Source organism: Halictus rubicundus, unplaced genomic scaffold, assembly GCF_050948215.1.
Source record: "Halictus rubicundus isolate RS-2024b unplaced genomic scaffold, iyHalRubi1_principal scaffold0174, whole genome shotgun sequence".
NCBI lineage: Eukaryota > Metazoa > Arthropoda > Insecta > Hymenoptera > Halictidae > Halictus > Halictus rubicundus.
Genome location: NW_027488715.1, coordinates 51,623 through 77,433, shown reverse-complemented (window position 1 = coordinate 77,433; position 25,811 = coordinate 51,623).

The following is a 25,811-nucleotide window of genomic DNA, read 5'->3' as shown; positions in this document are numbered from 1 at the left end:
GAGGATAGGATAGAGGATTGGATAGGATAGGGGATATTATAGGATAGAGGATAGGATAGGATAGCGGATAGGATAGGATAGAGGATACGATATTATGGAGGATAGGATAGGATAGAGGATAGGATCGCATAGAGGATAGGGGACGATAGAGGATAGGACAGGATAGAGGATAGGATAGGATAGAGAATAGGATAAGATAGAGTATAGGACATAGGATAGGATAGGATAGAGGATAGGATACGATAGAGGATAGGATAGGATAGCGGATAGGATAGGATAGAGGATACGATATTATGGAGGATAGGATAGGATAGATGATAGGATCGGATAGAGGATAGGATAGGGGATTGGATAGGATAGAGGTTAGGATAGGATAGAGGATAGGATCGCATAGCGGATAGGAGACGATAGAGTATAGGATAGGATAGAGGATAGGATAGGATAGAGGATAGTATATGATAGAGGATAGGATAGGAATGAGGATAGGATAGGATAGAGGATAGGATAGGATAGAGAATAGGATAGGGTAGATGATATTATAGGATAGAGGATACGATATTATAGAGGATAGGATAGGATAGAAGATAGTATCGGATAGAGGATAGGATAGGGGATTGTATAGGATAGAGGATAGGACAGGTTAGCGGATAGGATAGGATATAGGATTGGATAGGATAGAGGTTAGGATAGGATAGAGGATATGATAGCATAGAGGATAGGAGATGATAGAGGATAGGACAGGATAGAGGATAGGATAGGATAGAGGATAGGATAGAGGATTGGATAGGATAGGGGATATTATAGGATAGAGGATAGGATAGGATAGAGGATACGATATTATGGAGGATAGGATAGGATAGATGATAGGATCGGATAGAGGATAGGATAGGGGATTGGATACGATAGAGGATAGAATATGATAGAGGTTAGGATAGCATGGAGGATAGGATAAGATAGAAGATAGGATAGGATAGAGGATAGGATAGGATAGAGGATAGGATACGATAGAGGATAGGATAGGATAGAGGATAGGATAGGATAGAGGATAGGATATGATAGAGGATAGGATAGAGAATAGGGCAGAATAGAGGATAGGACAGGTGATTGGATAGGATAGAAGATAGGAGACGATAGAGGATAGGATAGGATAGAGGATAGGCTACGATAGAGGATAGGATAGGGTAGATGATATTATAGGATAGAGGATACGATATTATAGAGGATAGGATAGGATAGAAGATAGTATCGGATAGAGGACAGGATAGGGGATTGGATAGGATAGAGGATAGGATAGGTTAGCGGATAGGATAGGATATAGGATTGGATAGGATAGAGGTTAGGATAGGATAGAGGATATGATCGCATAGAGGATAGGAGACGATAGAGGATAGGACAGGATAGAGGATAGGATAGGATAGAGGATAGGATAGGGTAGCGGATAGGATAGGATAGAGTATAGAATAGGATAGAGGATATGATAGTATAGAGGATAGGATAGGATTGAGGATAGGATAGGATAGAGGATAGGATAGAGGATAGGATAGAGGATAGGATAGGATAGAGGATAGGATAGGATTGAGGACAGGCTAGGATAGAGGATAGGATAGGATAGAGGATAGGATAGAGGATTGGATAGGATAGGGGATATTATAGGATAGAGGATAGGATAGGATAGCGGATAGGATAGGATAGAGGATACGATATTATGGAGGATAGGATAGGATAGATGATAGGATCGGATAGAGGATAGGATAGGGGATTGGATACGATAGAGGATAGAATATGATAGAGGTTAGGATAGCATGGAGGATAGGATAAGATAGAAGATAGGATAGGATAGAGGATAGGATAGGATAGAGGATAGGATACGATAGAGGATAGGATAGGTTAGAGGATAGGATAGGATAGAGGATAGGATATGATAGAGGATAGGATAGAGAATAGGGCAGAATAGAGGATAGGACAGGGGATTGGATAGGATAGAAGATAGGAGACGATAGAGGATAGGATAGGATAGAGGATAGGCTACGATAGAGGATAGGATAGGGTAGATGATATTATAGGATAGAGGATACGATATTATAGAGGATAGGATAGGGTAGACGATAGTATCGGATAGAGGATAGGATAGGGGATTGGATAGGATAGAGGATAGGATAGGTTAGCGGATAGGATAGGATATAGGATTGGATAGGATAGAGGTTAGGATAGGATAGAGGATAGGATCGCATAGAGGATAGGGGACGATAGAGGATAGGACAGGATAGAGGATAGGATAGGATAGAGGATAGGATTGGGTAGCGGATAGGATAGGATAGAGTATAGAATAGGATAGAGGATATGATAGTATAGAGGATAGGATAGGATTGAGGATAGGATAGGATAGAGGATAGGATAGAGGATAGGATAGAGGATAGGATAGGATAGAGGATAGGATAGAGGATAGGATAGGATTGAGGATAGGATAGGATAGAGGATAGGATAGGATAGAGGATAGGATAGGATAGAGGATAGGATAGAGAATAGGACAGAACAGAGGATAGGACAGGGGATTGGATAGGATAGAAGATAGGAGAAGATAGAGGATAGGATAGGATAGAGGATACGATAGGGGATTGGATAGGATAGGATAGAGGATATTATAGGATAGAGGATAGGATAGAGGATAGGATAGAGGATTGGATAGGATAGGGGATATTATAGGATAGAGGATAGGATAGGATAGAAGATAGGATAGGATAAAGGATAGGATAGGATAGAGGATAGGATAGGATAGAGGATAGGATAGAGGATAGGATAGGATATTGGATATGATCAGATAGAGGATAGGATCGGATAGAGGATAGGATTTCAGATTGGATAGGATAGATGATAGGATGGGGGATTGGATAGGATAGAAGATTGGAGACGATAAAGGATAGGATAGGATAGAGGATAGGATAGGGTAGAGCATAGGATAGGGGATTGGATAGGATAGAGGATAGGATAGGATAGAGGATAGGATAGGATAGAGGATAGGATAGGATAGAGGATAGGATAGGATAGAGGATAGGATAGGATAGAGGATAGGATAGGATAGAGGATAGGATAGGATAGAGAATAGGACAGAATAGAGGATAGGACAGGGGATTGGATAGGATAGAGGATAGAATATGATAGAGGATAGGATAGGATGGAGGATAGGATAGGATAGAGGATAGGATAGGATAGAGGATAGGATAGGATAGAGGATAGGATAGGGTAGATGATATTATAGGATTGAGGATACGATATTATAGAGGATAGGATAGGGTAGACGATAGTATCGGATAGAGGATAGGATAGGGGATTGGATAGGATAGAGGATAGGATAGGTTAGCGGATAGGATAGGATATAGGATTGGATAGGATAGAGGTTAGGATAGGATAGAGGATAGGATCGCATAGAGGATAGGGGACGATAGAGGATAGGACAGGATAGAGGATAGGATAGGATAGAGGATAGGATTGGGTAGCGGATAGGATAGGATAGAGTATAGAATAGGATAGAGGATATGATAGTATAGAGGATAGGATAGGATTGAGGATAGGATAGGATAGAGGATAGGATAGAGGATAGGATAGTATAGAGGATAGGATAGAGGATAGGATAGGATTGAGGATAGCATAGGATAGAGGATAGGATAGGATAGAGGATAGGATAGGATAGAGGATAGGATAGAGAATAGGACAGAACAGAGGATAGGACAGGGGATTGGATAGGATAGAAGATAGGGGAAGATAGAGGATAGGATAGGATAGAGGATACGATAGGGGATTGGATAGGATAGGATAGAGGATATTATAGGATAGAGGATAGGATAGGATAGAGGATAGGATAGGATCGGATAGAACATAGGATAGGGGATTGAATAGGATAGAAGATAGGATAGGATAGAGGATAGGATAGGATAGAGGATAGGATAGGATAGAGGATAGATGATAGATGATAGATGATATTATAGGAAAGAGGATAGGATATGTAGGAACAGGATTTTTATAGCTAAAAAGTATCTGCCCTTTATTTGTAGAAATGTCGAAAATTACAATTATATCGCGTGAGAAGAACAATAAAACGTATCCGTATTCGTGGTCCTTTAAACATAAGCCGTAAATCGTAATCGTAATCGTTAATCCTTTATCGTAAGCCGTGGGTTATATTCGTTCTAATCGTTAATCGCGTTCTCGTGATACTGCCGTTGATCGCGTTTTCGTGGTACTGTCGTTTATCGCGTTTCCGTGGTTCCGACCGTATCGTCGCGTTTTTCCAAAAGACGTCCGGCATTCGACGATCGGGTGCGCGACGCTTGTTTATGACGCGAGGGCAACGACCCGGTCAGCTGATGGCCTTCACAGCTCATGCGATCATTCCCACAGATATGATACAGGATACGATATTATAGAGGATAGGATAGGATAGAGGATCGGATAAGATAGAGGATTGGATAGGATAGGATAGAGGATAGGATAGGATAGAGGATATTATAGAGAATATGATAGGATAGAGGATAGGATAGGATAGAGGATATTATAGAGAATATGATAGGATAGAGGATAGGATAGGATAGAGGATAGGATTGGGTAGCGGATAGGATAGGATAGAGTATAGAATAGGATAGAGGATATGATAGTAAAGAGGATAGGATAGGATTGAGGATAGGATAGGATAGAGGATAGGATAGAGGATAGGATAGGATAGAGGATAGGATAGAGGATAGGATAGGATTGAGGATAGGATAGGATAGAGGATAGGATAGGATAGAGGATAGGATAGGATAGAGGATAGGATAGAGGATAGGATAGAGAATAGGACAGAACAGAGGATAGGACAGGGGATTGGATAGGATAGAAGATAGGAGAAGATAGAGGATAGGATAGGATAGAGGATAGGATACAATACAGTATAGGACATAGGATAGGATAGGATAGAGGATAGGATACGATAGAGGATAGGATAGGATAGGATATTGGATATGATCAGATAGAGGATAGGATCGGATAGAGGATAGGATTTCGGATTGGATAGGATTGAGGATAGGATAGGGGATTGGATAGGATAGAAGATTGGAGACGATAGAGGATAGGATAGGATAGAGGATAGGATAGGGTAGAGCATAGGATAGGGGATTGGATAGGATAGAGGATAAGATAGGATAGAGGATTGGATAGGATGGTGGATATTATAGAATAGAGGATAGGATGGGATAGCTTATAGGATAGGATAGGGGATAGGATAGAGGATAGGATAGGGGATTGGATAGGATGGTTGATAGGATAGGATAGGATAGAGAATAGGATATGATAGATGATATTATAGGAAAGAGGATAGGATATGATAGAGGATACGATATTATAGAGGATAGGATAGGATGGAGGATAAGTCAGGATAGAGGATAGGATAGGATAGAGGATATTATAGGATAGAGCATAGGATGGGATAGCGGATAGGATAGGAGATAGGATTGGATAGGATAGGGGATTGGATAGGATTGTTGATAGGAAAGGATAGGATAGGGAATAGGATATGATAGATGATATTATAGGAAAGAGGATAGGATATGATAGAGGATACGATATTATAGAGGATAGGATAGGATAGAGGATCGGATAAGATAGAGGATTGGATAGGATAGGATAGAGGATAGGATAGGATAGAGGATATTATAGAGAATATGATAGGATAGAGGATAGGATAGGATAGAGGATATTATAGAGAATATGATAGGATAGAGGATAGGATAGGATTGAGGATAGGATAGGATATAGGATAGGATAGGATAGAGGATAGGATAGGATAGCGGATAGGATAGGATAGAGTATAGAATAGGATACAGTATAGTATAGGATAGGGGATAGGATAGGGTAGAGGATAGGATAGGATAGGATAGAGGAGAGGATAGGATAGAGGATAGGATAGGATAGAGGATAGGATAGGATAGAGGATAGGATAGGATAGAGGATAGGATAGGATAGAGGATAGGATAGGATCGGATAGAACATAGGATAGGGGATTGGATAGGATAGAAGATTGGAGACGATAGAGGATAGGATAGGATAGAGGATACGATAGGGGATTGGATAGGATAGGATAGAGGATATTATAGGATAGAGGATAGGATAGGGGATTGGATACGATATTATAGAGGATAGGATAGGCTAGAGGATCGGATAGGATAGGATAGAGGATAGGATAGGATCGGATAGAACATAGGATAGGGGATTGGATACGATAGAAGATTGGAGACGATAGAGGATAGGATAGGATAGAGGATAGGATAGGGTAGAGCATAGGATAGGGGATTGGATAGGATTGTTGATAGGATAGGATAGGATAGAGAATAGGATATGATAGATGATATTATAGGATAGAGGATAGGATGGGATAGCGGATAGGATAGGATATAGGATTGGATAGGATAGAGGATAGGATACGATAGAGGATAGGATAGGATAGAGGATAGGATAGGGGATGGGATAGGGTTGTTGATAGGATAGGATAGGATAGAGAATAGGATATGATAGATGATATTATAGGATAGAGGATAGGATGGGATAGCGGATAGGATAGGATATAGGATTGGATAGGATAGAGGATAGGATACGATAGAGGATAGGATAGGATAGAGGATAGGATAGGGGATTGGATAGGATTGTTGATAGGATAGGATAGGATAGAGAATAGGATATGATAGATGATATTATAGGAAAGAGGATAGGATATGATAGAGGATACGATATTATAGAGGATAGGATAGGATGGAGGATAAGTCAGGATAGAGGATAGGATAGGATAGAGGATATTATAGGATAGAGGATAGGATGGGATAGCGGATAGGATAGGATATAGGATTGGATAGGATAGGGGATTGGATAGGATTGTTGATAGGATAGGATAGGATAGGGAATAGGATATGATAGATGATATTATAGGAAAGAGGATAGGATATGATAGAGGATACGATATTATAGAGGATAGGATAGGATAGAGGATCGGATAAGATAGAGGATTGGATAGGATAGGATAGAGGATAGGATAGGATAGAGGATATTATAGAGAATATGATAGGATAGAGGATAGGATAGGATAGAGGATATTATAGAGAATATGATAGGATAGAGGATAGGATAGGATTGAGGATAGGATAGGATAGAGGATAGGATAGGATAGAGGATAGGATAGGATAGAGGATAGGATAGGATAGAGGATTGGATAGGGTAGAGGATAGGATAGGATAGAGGATAGGATAGGATAGAGGATAGGATAGGATAGAGGATAGGACAGGATAGAGGATAGGATAGGATAGAGGATAGGATAGGATAGAGGATAGGTTAGAGGATAGGATAGAGGATAGGATAGAGAATAAGATAGGATAGAGGATATCCTAGGATAGCGTATAGGATAGGATAGAGTATAGAATAGGATAGAGGATAGGATAGGATAGAGGATAGGATAGGATTGAGGATAGGAGAGGATAGAGGATAGGATAGGATAGAGGATGGGATAGGATAGCGGATAGGATAGGGTAGAGGATACGATATTATGGAGGATAGGATAGGATAGATGATAGGATCGGATAGAGGATAGGATAGGGGTTTGGATACGATATTATGGAGGATAGGATAGGATGGATGATAGGATCGGATAGAGGATAGGATAGGGGATTGGATACGATAGAGGATAGAATATGATAGAGGATAGGATAGGATGAGGATAGGATAGGATAGAGGATAGGATAGGATAGAGTATAGAATAGGTTAGATGATATTATAGGATAGAGGATACGATATTATAGAGGATAGGATAGGATAGACGATAGGATCGGATAGAGGATAGGATAGGGGATTGGATAGGATAGAGGATAGGATAGGTTAGCGGATAGGATAGGATATAGGATTGGATAGGATAGAGGTTAGGATAGGATAGAGGATAGGATCGCATAGCGGATAGGAGACGATAGACGATAGGATACAATAGAGGATAGGATAGGATAGAGGATAGGATAGGATAGAGGATAGGATATGATAGAGGATAGGATAGATAATAGGACAGAATAGAGGATAGGACAGGGGATTGGATAGGATAGAAGATAGGAGACGATAGAGGAGAAGATAGGATAGAGGATAGGATAGGATAGAGAATAGGATAGGGTAGATGATATTATAGGATAGAGGATAGGATAGGATAGAGGATAGGATAGAGGATAGGATAGAGGATTGGATAGGTTAGCGGATAGGATAGGATATAGGATTGGATAGGATAGAGGTTAGGATAGGATAGAGGATAGGATCGCATAGAGGATAGGACACGATAGAGGGTAGGATAGGATAGAGGATAGGATAGGATAGAGGATAGGATAGGATAGCAGATAGGATAGGGTAGAGGATACAATATTATGGAGGATAGGATAGGATAGATGATAGGATCGGATAGAGGATAGGATAGGGGTTTGGATACGATATTATGGAGGATAGGATAGGATAGATGATAGGATCGGATAGAGGATAGGATAGGGGATTGGATACGATAGAGGATAGAATATGGTAGAGGATAGGATAGGATGGAGGATAGGATAGGATAGAGGATAGGATAGGATAGAGGATAGGATAGGATAGAGGATAGGATAGAGAATAGGACAGAACAGAGGATAGGACAGGGGATTGGATAGGATAGAAGATAGGAGAAGATAGAGGATAGGATAGGATAGAGGATACGATAGGGGATTGGATAGGATAGGATAGAGGATATTATAGGATAGAGGATAGGATAGGATAGAGGATAGGATAGGATCGGATAGAACATAGGATAGGGGATTGGATAGGATAGAAGATAGGATAGGATAGAGGATAGGATAGGATAGAGGATAGGATAGGATAGAGGATAGGATAGGATAGAGTATAGGATAGGATAGAGGATAGGATAGGATAGAGGATATTATAGGATAGAGGATAGGATGGGATAGGGGATAGGATAGGATATAGGATTGGATAGGATAGGGGATTGGATAGGATGGAGGTTAGGATAGGATAGAGGATAGGATCGCATAGAGGATAGGAGACGATAGAGGATAGGATAGGATAGAGGATAGGATAGGATAGAGGATAGGATAGGGTAGCGGATAGGATGGGATAGAGGATAGGATAGGGTAGAGCATAGGATAGGGGATTGGATAGGATAGAGGATAAGATAGGATAGAGGATTGGATAGGATGGTGGATATTATAGAATAGAGGATAGGATGGGATAGCTTATAGGATAGGATAGGGGATAGGATAGAGGATAGGATAGGGGATTGGATAGGATGGTTGATAGGATAGGATAGGATAGAGAATAGGATATGATAGATGATATTATAGGAAAGAGGATAGGATATGATAGAGGATACGATATTATAGAGGATAGGATAGGATGGAGGATAAGTCAGGATAGAGGATAGGATAGGATAGAGGATATTATAGGATAGAGCATAGGATGGGATAGCGGATAGGATAGGAGATAGGATTGGATAGGATAGGGGATTGGATAGGATTGTTGATAGGAAAGGATAGGATAGGGAATAGGATATGATAGATGATATTATAGGAAAGAGGATAGGATATGATAGAGGATACGATATTATAGAGGATAGGATAGGATAGAGGATCGGATAAGATAGAGGATTGGATAGGATAGGATAGAGGATAGGATAGGATAGAGGATATTATAGAGAATATGATAGGATAGAGGATAGGATAGGATAGAGGATATTATAGAGAATATGATAGGATAGAGGATAGGATAGGATTGAGGATAGGATAGGATATAGGATAGGATAGGATAGAGGATAGGATAGGATAGCGGATAGGATAGGATAGAGTATAGAATAGGATACAGTATAGTATAGGATAGGGGATAGGATAGGGTAGAGGATAGGATAGGATAGGATAGAGGATAGGATAGGATAGAGGATAGGATAGGATAGAGGATAGGATAGGATAGAGGATAGGATAGGATAGAGGATAGGATAGGATAGAGGATAGGATAGGATCGGATAGAACATAGGATAGGGGATTGGATAGGATAGAAGATTGGAGACGATAGAGGATAGGATAGGATAGAGGATACGATAGGGGATTGGATAGGATAGGATAGAGGATATTATAGGATAGAGGATAGGATAGGGGATTGGATACGATATTATAGAGGATAGGATAGGCTAGAGGATCGGATAGGATAGGATAGAGGATAGGATAGGATCGGATAGAACATAGGATAGGGGATTGGATACGATAGAAGATTGGAGACGATAGAGGATAGGATAGGATAGAGGATAGGATAGGGTAGAGCATAGGATAGGGGATTGGATAGGATTGTTGATAGGATAGGATAGGATAGAGAATAGGATATGATAGATGATATTATAGGATAGAGGATAGGATGGGATAGCGGATAGGATAGGATATAGGATTGGATAGGATAGGGGATAGGATACGATAGAGGATAGGATAGGATAGAGGATAGGATAGGGGATGGGATAGGGTTGTTGATAGGATAGGATAGGATAGAGAATAGGATATGATAGATGATATTATAGGATAGAGGATAGGATGGGATAGCGGATAGGATAGGATATAGGATTGGATAGGATAGAGGATAGGATACGATAGAGGATAGGATAGGATAGAGGATAGGATAGGGGATTGGATAGGATTGTTGATAGGATAGGATAGGATAGAGAATAGGATATGATAGATGATATTATAGGAAAGAGGATAGGATATGATAGAGGATACGATATTATAGAGGATAGGATAGGATGGAGGATAAGTCAGGATAGAGGATAGGATAGGATAGAGGATATTATAGGATAGAGGATAGGATGGGATAGCGGATAGGATAGGATATAGGATTGGATAGGATAGGGGATTGGATAGGATTGTTGATAGGATAGGATAGGATAGGGAATAGGATATGATAGATGATATTATAGGAAAGAGGATAGGATATGATAGAGGATACGATATTATAGAGGATAGGATAGGATAGAGGATCGGATAAGATAGAGGATTGGATAGGATAGGATAGAGGATAGGATAGGATAGAGGATATTATAGAGAATATGATAGGATAGAGGATAGGATAGGATAGAGGATATTATAGAGAATATGATAGGATAGAGGATAGGATAGGATTGAGGATAGGATAGGATAGAGGATAGGATAGGATAGAGGATAGGATAGGATAGAGGATAGGATAGGATAGAGGATTGGATAGGGTAGAGGATAGGATAGGATAGAGGATAGGATAGGATAGAGGATAGGATAGGATAGAGGATAGGACAGGATAGAGGATAGGATAGGATAGAGGATAGGATAGGATAGAGGATAGGTTAGAGGATAGGATAGAGGATAGGATAGAGAATAAGATAGGATAGAGGATATCCTAGGATAGCGTATAGGATAGGATAGAGTATAGAATAGGATAGAGGATAGGATAGGATAGAGGATAGGATAGGATTGAGGATAGGAGAGGATAGAGGATAGGATAGGATAGAGGATGGGATAGGATAGCGGATAGGATAGGGTAGAGGATACGATATTATGGAGGATAGGATAGGATAGATGATAGGATCGGATAGAGGATAGGATAGGGGTTTGGATACGATATTATGGAGGATAGGATAGGATGGATGATAGGATCGGATAGAGGATAGGATAGGGGATTGGATACGATAGAGGATAGAATATGATAGAGGATAGGATAGGATGAGGATAGGATAGGATAGAGGATAGGATAGGATAGAGTATAGAATAGGTTAGATGATATTATAGGATAGAGGATACGATATTATAGAGGATAGGATAGGATAGACGATAGGATCGGATAGAGGATAGGATAGGGGATTGGATAGGATAGAGGATAGGATAGGTTAGCGGATAGGATAGGATATAGGATTGGATAGGATAGAGGTTAGGATAGGATAGAGGATAGGATCGCATAGCGGATAGGAGACGATAGACGATAGGATACAATAGAGGATAGGATAGGATAGAGGATAGGATAGGATAGAGGATAGGATATGATAGAGGATAGGATAGATAATAGGACAGAATAGAGGATAGGACAGGGGATTGGATAGGATAGAAGATAGGAGACGATAGAGGAGAAGATAGGATAGAGGATAGGATAGGATAGAGAATAGGATAGGGTAGATGATATTATAGGATAGAGGATAGGATAGGATAGAGGATAGGATAGAGGATAGGATAGAGGATTGGATAGGTTAGCGGATAGGATAGGATATAGGATTGGATAGGATAGAGGTTAGGATAGGATAGAGGATAGGATCGCATAGAGGATAGGACACGATAGAGGGTAGGATAGGATAGAGGATAGGATAGGATAGAGGATAGGATAGGATAGCAGATAGGATAGGGTAGAGGATACAATATTATGGAGGATAGGATAGGATAGATGATAGGATCGGATAGAGGATAGGATAGGGGTTTGGATACGATATTATGGAGGATAGGATAGGATAGATGATAGGATCGGATAGAGGATAGGATAGGGGATTGGATACGATAGAGGATAGAATATGGTAGAGGATAGGATAGGATGGAGGATAGGATAGGATAGAGGATAGGATAGGATAGAGGATAGGATAGGATAGAGGATAGGATAGAGAATAGGACAGAACAGAGGATAGGACAGGGGATTGGATAGGATAGAAGATAGGAGAAGATAGAGGATAGGATAGGATAGAGGATACGATAGGGGATTGGATAGGATAGGATAGAGGATATTATAGGATAGAGGATAGGATAGGATAGAGGATAGGATAGGATCGGATAGAACATAGGATAGGGGATTGGATAGGATAGAAGATAGGATAGGATAGAGGATAGGATAGGATAGAGGATAGGATAGGATAGAGGATAGGATAGGATAGAGTATAGGATAGGATAGAGGATAGGATAGGATAGAGGATATTATAGGATAGAGGATAGGATGGGATAGGGGATAGGATAGGATATAGGATTGGATAGGATAGGGGATTGGATAGGATGGAGGTTAGGATAGGATAGAGGATAGGATCGCATAGAGGATAGGAGACGATAGAGGATAGGATAGGATAGAGGATAGGATAGGATAGAGGATAGGATAGGGTAGCGGATAGGATGGGATAGAGTATAGAATAGGATAGAGGATATGATAGTATACAGGATAGGATAGGATTGAGGATAGGATAGGATAGAGGATAGGATAGAGGATAGGATAGGATGGAGGATAGGATAGGGGATTCGATAGGATAGAGGATAGGATAGGTTAGCTGATAGGATAGGATATAGGATTGGATAGGATAGAGGTTAGGATAGGATAGAGGATAGGATCGCATAGCGGATAGGAGACGATAGAGGATAGGATACAATAGAGGATAGGATAGGATAGAGGATAGGATAGGATAGAGGATAGGATATGATAGAGGATAGGATAGAGAATAGGACAGAATAGAGGATAGGACAGGGGATTGGATAGGATAGAAGATAGGATAATATAGAGGATAGGATAGGATAGAGGATAGGATAGGATAGAGGATAGGATAGGATAGAGGATAGGATATGATAGAGGATACGATATTATAGAGGATAGGATAGGATAGAGGATCGGATAAGATAGAGGATTGGATAGGATAGGATAGAGGATAGGATAGGATAGAGGATAGGATAGGATAGAGGATAGGATAGGATAGAGGATAGGATAGGATAGAGGATAGGATAGAGGATTGGATAGGATGGGGGATATTATAGAATAGAGGATAGGATGGGATAGCGGATAGGATAGGATAGAGGATAGGATAGGGGATTGGATAGGATAGTTGATAGGATAGGATAGGATAGAGAATAGGATATGATAGATGATATTATAGGAAAGAGGATAGGATATGATAGAGGATACGATATTATAGAGGATAGGATAGGATGGAGGATAAGTCAGGATAGAGGATAGGATAGGATAGAGGATATTATAGGATAGAGGATAGGATGGGATAGCGGATAGGATAGGATATAGGATTGGATAGGATAGGGGATTGGATAGGATTGTTGATAGGATAGGATAGGATAGGGAATAGGATATGATAGATGATATTATAGGAAAGAGGGTAGGATATGATAGAGGATACGATATTATAGAGGATAGGATAGGATAGAGGATCGGATAAGATAGAGGATTGGATAGGATAGGATAGAGGATAGGATAGGATAGAGGATATTATAGAGAATATGATAGGATAGAGGATAGGATAGGATAGAGGATATTATAGAGAATATGATAGGATAGAGGATAGGATAGGATTGAGGATAGGATAGGATATAGGATAGGATAGGATAGAGGATAGGATAGGAAAGCGGATAGGATAGGATAGAGTATAGAATAGGATACAGGATAGTATAGGATAGGGGATAGGATAGGGTAGAGGATAGGATAGGTTAGGATAGAGGATAGGATAGGATAGAGGATAGGATAGGATAGAGGATAGGATAGAGAATAGGACAGAATAGAGGATAGGACAGGGGATTGGATAGGATAGAAGATAGGAGACGATAGAGGATAGGATAGGATAGAGGATATGATAGAATAGAGAATAGGATAGGATAGACGATAGGATAGAGGATAGGATAGAGGATTGGATAGGATAGGGGATATTATAGGATAGAGGATAGGATAGGATAGCGGATAGGATAGGATAGAGGATACGATATTATGGAGGATAGGATAGGATAGAGAATAGGACAGAATAGAGGATAGGACAGGGGATTGGATAGGATAGAAGATAGGAGACGATAGAGGATAGGATAGGATAGAGGATAGGATAGGATAGAGAATAGGATAGGGTAGATGATATTATAGGATAGAGGATACGATATTATAGAGGATAGGATAGGATATAGGATAGTATCGGATAGAGGATAGGATAGGGGATTGGATAGGATAGAGGTTAGGATAGGATAGAGGATAGGATCGCATAGAGGATAGGAGACGATAGAGGATAGGATAGGATAGAGGATAGGATAGGATAGAGGATAGGATAGGGTAGCGGATAGGATAGGATAGAGTATAGAATAGGATAGAGGATATGATAGTATACAGGATAGGATAGGATTGAGGATAGGATAGGATAGAGGATAGGATAGAGGATAGGATAGGATGGAGGATAGGATAGGGGATTCGATAGGATAGAGGATAGGATAGGTTAGCTGATAGGATAGGATATAGGATTGGATAGGATAGAAGTTAGGATAGGATAGAGGATAGGATCGCATAGCGGATAGGAGACGATAGAGGATAGGATAGAATAGAGGATAGGATAGGATAGAGGAATAGGATAGGATAGAGGATAGGATAGGATAGAGGATAGGATAGGGTAGCGGATAGGATAGGATAGAGTATAGGATAGGATAGAGGATATGATAGTATAGAGGATAGGATAGGATTGAGGATAGGATAGGATAGAGGATAGGATAGAGGATAGGATAGAGGATAGGATAGAGGATAGGATAGGATAGAGGATAGGATAGGATAGAGAATAGGATAGAGGACAGGATAGGATAGAGGATACCATATTATAGAGAAGAGCATCGAATAGAGGAAAGGATGGGGGATTGGATAGGATATGAGGATAGGATAGAGAATAGGATAGGATAGAGGATAGGATAGGATAGAGGATAGGATAGGGGATTGGATAGGGTAGAGAATAGGATAGGATAGATGATATTATAGGATGGAGGATATAATAGGATAGAGGATACGATATTATAGAGTATAGGATAGGATAGAGGATATGATCGGATAGCGGATAGGATAGGGGATTGGATAGGATAGAGGATAGAATAGGATAGAGGATAGGATAGGATCGGATAGAACATAGGATAGGGGATTGGATAGGATAGAAGATAGAATAGGATAGAGGATAGGATAGGATAGAGGATAGGATAGGAATGAGGATAGGATAGGATAGAGGATAGGATAAGATAGAGGATCGAATAGGATCGGATAGAATATAGGATAGGATAGAGGATAGGATAGAATAGCAGGTAGGATAGGGTAGAGTATAGAATAGGATAGAGGATAGGATAGGATAGAGGATAGGATAGGAATGAGGATAGGATAGGATAGAGGATAGGATAATATAGAGGATCGTATAGGATCGGATAGAATATAGAATAGGATAGAGGATAGGATAGGATAGAGGATAGGATAGGATAGAGGATAGGATAGGATAGAGGATAGGATAGGATAGAGGATAGGATAGGATAGAGAATAGGATAGGATAGAGGATATGATCGGATAGAGGATAGGATAGGGGATTGGATAGGATAGAGGATAGAATAGGATAGAGGATAGGATAGGAATGAGGATAGGATAGGATAGAGGATAGGATAATATAGAGGATCGTATAGGATCGGATAGAATATAGAATAGGGTAGAGTATAGAATAGGATAGAGGATAGGACAGGATAGAGGATAGGATAGGATAGAGGATAGGATAGGATAGAGGATAGAATAGGTTAGATGATATTATAGGATAGAGGATAGGATAGGATAGAGGATAGGATAGGATAGATGATAGGATCGGATAGAGGATAGGATAGGGGATTGGATACGATAGAGGATAGAATATGATAGAGGATAGGATAGTATAGAGGTTAGGATAGGATAGAGGATAGGATCGCATAGAGGATAGGACACGATAGAGGATAGGATAGGATATAGGATAGGATAGAATAGAGGATAGGATAGGATAGCGGATAGGATAGGGTAGAGGATACGATATTATGGAGGATAGGATAGGATAGAGGATAGGATCGGGTAGAGGATAGGATAGGGGATTGGATAGGATAGAGGATAGGATAGGTTAGCGGATAGGATAGGATATAGGATTGGATAGGATAGAGGTTAGGATAGGATAGAGGATAGGATCGCATAGCGGATAGGAGACGATAGAGGATAGGATAGAATAGAGGATAGGATAGGATAGAGGATAGGATGTAGAATGGGAAAGGATAGAGGATAGGATAGAGGATAGAATAGAGGATAGGATAGGGGAATGGATAGGATAGAGGATAGGATAGGATAGAGGATAGGATAGAGGATAGGATAGAGGATAGGATAGAGGATTGGATAGGATAGGGGATATTATAGGATAGAGGATAGGACAGGATAGAGGATAGGATAGGATAGAGGATAGGATATTATAGAGGATAGCGTAGGATAGAGTATAGGATAGGATAGAGGATAGGATAGGATAGAGGATTGGAGTGTATAGAGGATGGGATATAGGATTGGATAGGATAGAGAATAGGATACGATAGTGGATAGGATAGAGGATGGGATATAATAGAGGATAGGATAGGATAGAGGATAGGATAGGATAGAGGATATGATAAGATAGAGGACTGGAGACGATGGAGGATAGGATAGGATAGAGGATAGGATAGAGGATAGGATAGAGGATAGGATAGAGGATAGGATAGAGGATAGGATAGGATAGAGGATAGGATAGGATAGAGGATAGGATAGGATAGAGGATAGGATGTAGAATGGGAAAGGATAGAGGATAGGATAGAGGATAGAATAGAGGATAGGATAGGGGAATGGATAGGATAGAGGATAGGATAGGATAGAGGATAGGATAGAGGATAGGATAGAGGATAGGATAGAGGATTGGATAGGATAGGGGCTATTATAGGATAGAGGATAGGACAGGATAGAGGATAGGATAGGATAGAGGATAGGATAGTATAGAGGATAGGATAGGATAGACGATAGGATAGGATAGAGGATAGGATAGGATAGAGGATAGGATAGGATAGAGGATAGGATAGGATAGGATAGAGGATAGGGTTGGATAGAGGATAGGATAGGATAGAGGATAGGATAGGATAGAGGATAGGATCGGATAGAGGATAGGATAGGATAGAGGATAGGATAGGATAGGATAGAGGATATTATACGATAGTGGATAGGACAGAGGATAGGATAGGATAGAGGATAGAATAGAGGATTGGATAGAATAGGTGATATTATAGGATAGAGGGTAGGACAGGATAGAGGATAGGATATGATAGAGGATAGGATAGGATAGAGGATAGGATAGGATGAAGGATAGGATGGGATAGAGGAGAGGATAGGGTGGAGGATAGGATAGGATAGAGGATAGGATAGGATAGAGGATAGGATAGGATAGAGGATAGGATAGGATAGAGGATTTGATATTATAGAGGATAGGATAGGACAGAGGATAGGATAGGATAGAGGATAGGATAGGATAGAGGTTAGGATAGGATAGAGGATAGGATTGGATAGAGGATAGGATAGGATAGAGGATAGGATAGGATAGAGGATAGGATAGGATAGAGGATAGGATAGGATAGAGGATAGGATAGGATAGAGGATAGGATAGGATAGAGGATAGGTTAGGATAGAGGATAGGATATTATAGAGGATAGAGCAGGATAGAGGATAGGATAGGATAGAGGATAGGATAGGATAGAGGATTGGAGTGTATAGAGGATGGGATATAGGATTGGATAGGATAGAGAATAGGATACGATAGTGGATAGGATAGAGGATGGGATATAATAGGGGATAGGATAGGATAGAGGATAGGAGACGATAGAGGATATGATAGGGGATTGTATAGGATAGAGGACTGGAGACGATAGAGGATAGGATAGGATAGGATAGAGGATATAATAGGATAGAGGATAGGATAGGATGGAGGATAGGATAGGATAGAGGAGAGGATAGGATAGAGGATAAGATAGAGGATAGGATAGGATAGAGGATAGGATAGGATAGAGGATAGGATAGGAATGAGGATAGGATAGTATACAGGATAGGATAAGATAGAGGATAGGATAGGGGATTGGATAGGATAGAGGATAGGATAGGATAGATGATAGGATAGGATAGAGGATAGGAGAGGATAGAGGATAGGATAGGATAGAGGATAGGATAGGATATAGGATAGGATTGGATAGAGGATAGGATAGGATAGAGGATAGGATAGGATAGAGGATAGGATAGGATAGAGGATTGGAGTGTATAGAGGATATTATATAGGATTGGATAAGATAGAGGATATTATACGATAGTAGATAGGACAGAGGATAGGATAGGATAGAGGATTGGATAGGATAGAGGATAGGATAGGATAGGATAGAGGATAGGATAGGATCGAGGATAGGATAGGATAGAGGATAGGATAGAGGATAGAATAGAGGATAGGATAGGGGAATGGATAGGATAGAGGATAGGATAGGATAGAGGATAGGATAGAGGATAGGATAGAGGATTGGATAGGATAGGGGATATTATAGGATAGAGGATAGGACAGGATAGAGGATAGGATAGGATAGAGGATAGGATAGGATAGAGGATAGGATAGGATAGAGGATTGGAGTGTATAGAGGATAGGATATAGGATTGTATAGGATAGAGGATATTATACGATAGTGGATAGGATAGGATAGAGGGTTTGATATTATAGAGGATAGGATAGGACAGAGGATAGCATAGGATAGAGGATAGGATGGGATAGAGGTTAGGATAGGATAGAGGATAGGATTGGATAGAGGATAGGATAGGATAGAGGATAGGATAGGATAGAGGATAGGATAGGATAGAGGATAGGATAGGATAGAGGATTGGAGTGTATAGAGGATAGGATATAGGATTGTATAGGATAGAGTATATTATACGATAGTGGATAGGATAGGATAGAGGATTTGATATTATAGAGGATAGGATAGGACAGAGGATAGCATAGGATAGAGGATAGGATAGGATAGAGGTTAGGATAGGATAGAGGATAGGATTGGATAGAGGATAGGATAGGATAGAGGATAGGATAGGATGGAGGATAGGATAGGATAGAGGATAGGTTAGGATAGAGGATAGGATATTATAGAGGATAGCGTAGGATAGAGGATAGGATAGGATAGAGGATAGGATAGGATAGAGGACTGGAGACGATAGAGGATAGGATAGGATAGGATAGAGGATAGGATAGGATAGAGGATAGGATAAGATAGAGGATAGGATAGGGGATTGTATAGGAAAGAGGATAGGAGACGATAGAGGATATGGTAGGGGATTGTATAGGATAGAGGACTGGAGACGATAGAGGATAGGATAGGATAGGATAGAGGATAGGATAGGATAGAGGATAGGATAGGATAGAGGATAGGATAGGATAGAGGATTGGAGTGTATAGAGGATAGGATATAGGATTGTATAGGATAGAGGATATTATACGATAGTGGATAGGATAGGATAGAGGATTTGATATTATAGAGGATAGGATAGGACAGAGGATAGCATAGGATAGAGGATAGGATGGGATAGAGGTTAGGATAGGATAGAGGATAGGATTGGATAGAGGATAGGATAGGATAGAGGATAGGATAGGATAGAGGATAGGATAGGATAGAGGATAGGATAGGATAGAGGATTGGAGTGTATAGAGGATAGGATATAGGATTGTATAGGATAGAGTATATTATACGATAGTGGATAGGATAGGATAGAGGATTTGATATTATAGAGGATAGGATAGGACAGAGGATAGCATAGGACAGAGGATAGGATAGGATAGAGGTTAGGATAGGATAGAGGATAGGATTGGATAGAGGATAGGATAGGATAGAGGATAGGATAGGATGGAGGATAGGATAGGATAGAGGATAGGTTAGGATAGAGGATAGGATATTATAGAGGATAGCGTAGGATAGAGGATAGGATAGGATAGAGGACTGGAGACGATAGAGGATAGGATAGGATAGGATAGAGGATAGGATAGGATAGAGGATAGGATAGGATAGAGGATAGGATAAGATAGAGGATAGGATAGGGGATTGTATAGGAAAGAGGATAGGAGACGATAGAGGATATGATAGGACAGAGGATAGGATAAGATAGAGGATAGGATAGGATAGAGGATAGGATAGGATAGAGGATAGGATAGGAATGAGGATAGGATAGTATACAGGATAGGATAAGATAGAGGATAGGATAGAGGATTGGATAGGATAGAGGATAGGATAGGATAGATGATAGGATAGGATAGAGGATAGGATAGGATAGAGGATAGGATAGGATAGAGGATTGGAGTGTATAGAGGATATTATATAGGATTGGATAGGATAGAGGATATTATACGATAGTAGATAGGACAGAGGATAGGATAGGATAGAGGATTGGATAGGATACAGGATAGGATAGGATAGGATAGAGGATAGGATAGGATAGAGGATAGGATATAGAATGGGAAAGGATAGAGGATAGGATAGGATAGAGGATAGGATAGAGGATAGAATAGAAGATAGGATAGGGGAATGGATAGGATAGAGGATAGGATAGGATAGAGGATAGGATAGAGGATAGGATAGAGGATAGGATAGAGGATTGGATAGGATAGGGTATATTATAGGATAGAGGATAGGACAGGATAGAGGATAGGATAGGATAGAGGATAGGATAGGATAGAGGATAGAATAGGATAGACGATAGGATAGGATAGAGGATAGGATAGGATAGAGGATAGGATAGGATAGAGGATAGGATAGGATAGGATAGAGGATAGGGTTGGATAGAGGATAGGATAGGATAGAGGATAGGATAGGATAGAGGATAGGATAGAGGATAGGATCGGATAGAGGATAGGATAGGATAGAGGATAGGATAGGATAGGATAGAGGATACTAAACGATAGTGGATAGGACAGAGGATAGGATAGGATAGAGGATAGGATAGAGGATTGGATAGAATAGGTGATATTATAGGATAGAGGGTAGGACAGGATAGAGGATAGGATATGATAGAGGATAGGATAGGATAGAGGATAGGATAGGATAGAGGATTGGAGTGTATAGAGGATAGGATATAGGATTGTATAGGATAGAGGATATTATACGATAGTGGATAGGATAGGATAGAGGGTTTGATATTATAGAGGATAGGATAGGACAGAGGATAGCATAGGATAGAGGATAGGATGGGATAGAGGTTAGGATAGGATAGAGGATAGGATTGGATAGAGGATAGGATAGGATAGAGGATAGGATAGGATAGAGGATAGGATAGGATAGAGGATAGGATAGGATAGAGGATAGGATAGGATAGAGGATTGGAGTGTATAGAGGATAGGATATAGGATTGTATAGGATAGAGTATATTATACGATAGTGGATAGGATAGGATAGAGGATTTGATATAATAGAGGATAGGATAGGACAGAGGATAGCATAGGATAGAGGATAGGATAGGATAGAGGTTAGGATAGGATAGAGGATAGGATTGGATAGAGGATAGGATAGGATAGAGGATAGGATAGGATGGAGGATAGGATAGGATAGAGGATAGGTTAGGATAGAGGATAGGATATTATAGAGGATAGCGTAGGATAGAGGATAGGATAGGATAGAGGACTGGAGACGATAGAGGATAGGATAGGATAGGATAGAGGATAGGATAGGATAGAGGATAGGATAAGATAGAGGATAGGATAGGGGATTGTATAGGAAAGAGGATAGGAGACGATAGAGGATATGGTAGGGGATTGTATAGGATAGAGGACTGGAGACGATAGAGGATAGGATAGGATAGGATAGAGGATAGGATAGGATAGAGGATAGGATAGGATAGAGGATTGGAGTGTATAGAGGATAGGATATAGGATTGTATAGGATAGAGGATATTATACGATAGTGGATAGGATAGGATAGAGGATTTGATATTATAGAGGATAGGATAGGACAGAGGATAGCATAGGATAGAGGATAGGATGGGATAGAGGTTAGGATAGGATAGAGGATAGGATTGGATAGAGGATAGGATAGCATAGAGGATAGGATAGGATAGAGGATAGGATAGGATAGAGGATAGGATAGGATAGAGGATTGGAGTGTATAGAGGATAGGATATAGGATTGTATAGGATAGAGTATATTATACGATAGTGGATAGGATAGGATAGAGGATTTGATATTATAGAGGATAGGATAGGACAGAGGATAGCATAGGACAGAGGATAGGATAGGATAGAGGTTAGGATAGGATAGAGGATAGGATTGGATAGAGGATAGGATAGGATAGAGGATAGGATAGGATGGAGGATAGGATAGGATAGAGGATAGGTTAGGATAGAGGATAGGATATTATAGAGGATAGCGTAGGATAGAGGATAGGATAGGATAGAGGATAGGATAGGATAGAGGACTGGAGACGATAGAGGATAGGATAGGATAGGATAGAGGATAGGATAGGATGGAGGATAGGATAGGATAGAGGATAGGATAAGATAGAGGATAGGATAGGGGATTGTATAGGAAAGAGGATAGGAGACGATAGAGGATATGATAGGACAGAGGATAGGATAAGATAGAGGATAGGATAGGATAGAGGATAGGATAGGATAGAGGATAGGATAGGAATGAGGATAGGATAGTATACAGGATAGGATAAGATAGAGGATAGGATAGAGGATTGGATAGGATAGAGGATAGGATAGGATAGATGATAGGATAGGATAGAGGATAGGATAGGATAGAGGATAGGATAGGATAGAGGATTGGAGTGTATAGAGGATATTATATAGGATTGGATAGGATAGAGGATATTATACGATAGTAGATAGGACAGAGGATAGGATAGGATAGAGGATTGGATAGGATACAGGATAGGATAGGATAGGATAGAGGATAGGATAGGATAGAGGATAGGATATAGAATGGGAAAGGATAGAGGATAGGATAGGATAGAGGATAGGATAGAGGATAGAATAGAAGATAGGATAGGGGAATGGATAGGATAGAGGATAGGATAGGATAGAGGATAGGATAGAGGATAGGATAGAGGATAGGATAGAGGATTGGATAGGATAGGGTATATTATAGGATAGAGGATAGGACAGGATAGAGGATAGGATAGGATAGAGGATAGGATAGGATAGAGGATAGAATAGGATAGACGATAGGATAGGATAGAGGATAGGATAGGATAGAGGATAGGATAGGATAGAGGATAGGATAGGATAGGATAGAGGATAGGGTTGGATAGAGGATAGGATAGGATAGAGGATAGGATAGGATAGAGGATAGGATAGAGGATAGGATCGGATAGAGGATAGGATAGGATAGAGGATAGGATAGGATAGGATAGAGGATACTAAACGATAGTGGATAGGACAGAGGATAGGATAGGATAGAGGATAGGATAGAGGATTGGATAGAATAGGTGATATTATAGGATAGAGGGTAGGACAGGATAGAGGATAGGATATGATAGAGGATAGGATAGGATAGAGGATAGGATAGGATGAAGGATAGGATTCGATAGAGGAGAGGATAGGATAGAGGATAGGATAGGATAGAGGATAGGATAGGATAGAGGATAGGATAGTATAGAGTATAGGATATTATAGAGGATAGGATAGGACAGTGGATACGATAGGATAGAGGATAGGATAGGATAGAGGATAGGACAGGATAGAGGATTGGAGTGTATAGAGGATAGGATATAGGATTGGATATTATAGAGGATATTATACGATAGTGGATAGGACAGAGGATAGGATAGGATAGAGGATAGGATAGAGGATTGGATAGAATAGGTGATATTATAGGATACAGGGTAGGACAGGATAGCGGATAGGATAGGATATAGGTTTGGATAGGATAGAGGATAGGATGGGATGGAGGATAGGATAGGATAGATGATAGGATAGGATAGAGGATAGGATAGGATAGGATAGAGGATAGGGTTGGATAGAGGATAGGATAGGATAGAGGATAGGATAGGATAGAGGATAGGATAGAGGATAGGATCGGATAGAGGATAGGATAGGATAGAGGATAGGATAGGATAGGATAGATGATACTAAACGATAGTGGATAGGACAGAGGATAGGATAGGATAGAGGATAGGATAGAGGATTGGATAGAATAGGTGATATTATAGGATAGAGGGTAGGACAGGATAGAGGATAGGATATGATAGAGGATAGGATAGGATAGAGGATAGGATAGGATAGAGGATTGGAGTGTATAGAGGATAGGATATAGGATTGTATAGGATAGAGGATATTATACGATAGTGGATAGGATAGGATAGAGGGTTTGATATTATAGAGGATAGGATAGGACAGAGGATAGCATAGGATAGAGGATAGGATGGGATAGAGGTTAGGATAGGATAGAGGATAGGATTGGATAGAGGATAGGATAGGATAGAGGATAGGATAGGATAGAGGATAGGATAGGATAGAGGATAGGATAGGATAGAGGATTGGAGTGTATAGAGGATAGGATATAGGATTGTATAGGATAGAGTATATTATACGATAGTGGATAGGATAGGATAGAGGATTTGATATTATAGAGGATAGGATAGGACAGAGGATAGCATAGGATAGAGGATAGGATAGGATAGAGGTTAGGATAGGATAGAGGATAGGATTGGATAGAGGATAGGATAGGATAGAGGATAGGATAGGATGGAGGATAGGATAGGATAGAGGATAGGTTAGGATAGAGGATAGGATATTATAGAGGATAGCGTAGGATAGAGGATAGGATAGGATAGAGGACTGGAGACGATAGAGGATAGGATAGGATAGGATAGAGGATAGGATAGGATAGAGGATAGGATAAGATAGAGGATAGGATAGGGGATTGTATAGGAAAGAGGATAGGAGACGATAGAGGATATGGTAGGGGATTGTATAGGATAGAGGACTGGAGACGATAGAGGATA